We start from the raw sequence: 2,025 nt of genomic DNA on the forward strand, positions 1-2,025 counted from the left end.
GCTAGTTTTTTGTATTTTTTAGTAGAGACGTGGTTTCACCGAGTTAGCCAGGATGGTCTCGATCTCCTGACCTCGTGATCTGCCCATCTTGGCCTCCCAAAGTGCTGCCCATTGTGTATTCTTGGTACTCTTGTCAAAGATTAGTTGACTATACATGCATGGGCTTATTTCTGGGCTGTCTATTCTGTCACATTGACCTATGTGTCTATTTTTTTTCCAATGCCATACTGTTTTGATTACTATAGCTTTGTAATATAGCTTGAAATCAGGGCATGTACTAGGTCTTTGAAATCTGCTGTGTGTTTTATTCTCAGAGCACATCTCAATTTGGACCAGTCTCACTTAAAGTGCTTGATACTCACCTGTGGCTAATGGCTGCAATGTTGGGAAGCCCAGTGTTAGACTTCTGCAAAAACTGCAGACAGACAATTTTCTGGGGTTTTTTTTCCACCTTAGTTAGAGAGACAAATGGAAATATAAACTCACACAGTTCTAGCATTACCACTGCAGCCCTAAGACTGGCCCAGGGCAGACACTTGGATGTTGTCATCTCTTTCCTCAGCTCTGCAAAGCCTAGCAAAGAAAAGCTTTCAGTCTTCAATTGTCCCCATTCCTCACCTAGTGGCTTGTGTTTTCACAGCCAGAGTGGAGGGGCTGGGGGAGACAGGTAAGAGATCAGCTTGGCCAGCTCTTGGAAGATGGAATATGTAAGTGGAAAATGGCCAGACTGTTTATATAAAATAACTCTGATCCACAATCTGCAGGAATCAGCTCAGGAAATCTACTCATTATCCACAATAGCCAACCCAGGAAGCCTACTACCAGAAGGTCAGACTTGCAGGAAGTGCAACTACCACTATTTCTAGCAAACAATCCAGGGAGTCAGTCACTCCTGTAACAGTCAGTCAAAAATGGCCAACACTTGATTAATAACTGTACAGCTGCCCTAATTTTTTTGTTCCCTCTTCCAATGTAGGACCAACCAGAGAAAGCCGAACATGCCCCTAATCAATCACACAGGAGGCCCCATCTCTAGTTAGCCGTCTTCAGCTCACCCACATCTACAGCCTCCCATAAGGGCACACATGAAGCCTTCCCTTCTTTCTGCTATGAGGCTTTCTCCCCTGCTTACTTCTGAGTCTCTGCCAAGCAAGTGATGGTGGCCAACTCCCTTGTCAGAGCAGGCTCTGGATAAATAGTCTTTGCTTATTCTCATTTGGGTGGTCTTTGTTTATTTCCACACTGTGCAGAGGGGAGAGTTGAAACCTTTACCCAAATTTAGGCATCCATCCATCTCTACAACACAGACCTCATCCCTCCCCCAGCCAACAGCCTGATGTTTTTCAGCAGGTGGGTTCCTCTTCCCCTGTCAGCCCCACCTGTGGTCTCAGCTTCCAGAAGACTCGCAATCAACTTGAGACCATTTTTTCTTAGACTTCATTTTCCCTAGTCATATTTGTCTCCTGGATTGGAGCCATAATTACCCTAAACACAGGCTAAGCTGGAGCTGCTCCATACCTCAGATTGCTATTTCATTACATGGCATGACCTTCATCAAATGATTCCATCTGATATTTTAAAGAGAAAATTGAAGCCAGCAGGTGGGCACAGCCTCACATTTACCACCAAACCTTCTGGCTGAACCACCTTGGCATCTGTCCCTTCTCCTTCCCTCTTGTTACACTAGGGGAGGTACGTCTTCTGTTCACAGACAGTTTCTGCTCTGGATTCTGAGTCCCAATCCTCTCAGCCTTCCCTGGACCTTTACACCATGTCCTTGTCTTCTGAATATTGGGTGCTCCTGTCTGAACTGGATCTTTCATGTAGAGATTTAAAGCTCAATGCTTTCTCATAGTTAAAAACAATACAACAACAATATTTCTTTACCTATGTTCTTACCTGAGCTATGGTCCTAGCTCCCCACCCCTTTTCAACCCAGGTGTGAAGAGTGGTTTCTGCTGTCTCAATTCCTTGTTGCTGCTCACTACTGGCTTGCCCTGGGACCTTCTTTTCACTTGCTTAGCC

Source organism: Colobus angolensis, unplaced genomic scaffold (genome assembly GCF_000951035.1).
Source record: "Colobus angolensis palliatus isolate OR3802 unplaced genomic scaffold, Cang.pa_1.0 Scaffold498, whole genome shotgun sequence".
Classification (NCBI taxonomy): domain Eukaryota; kingdom Metazoa; phylum Chordata; class Mammalia; order Primates; family Cercopithecidae; genus Colobus; species Colobus angolensis.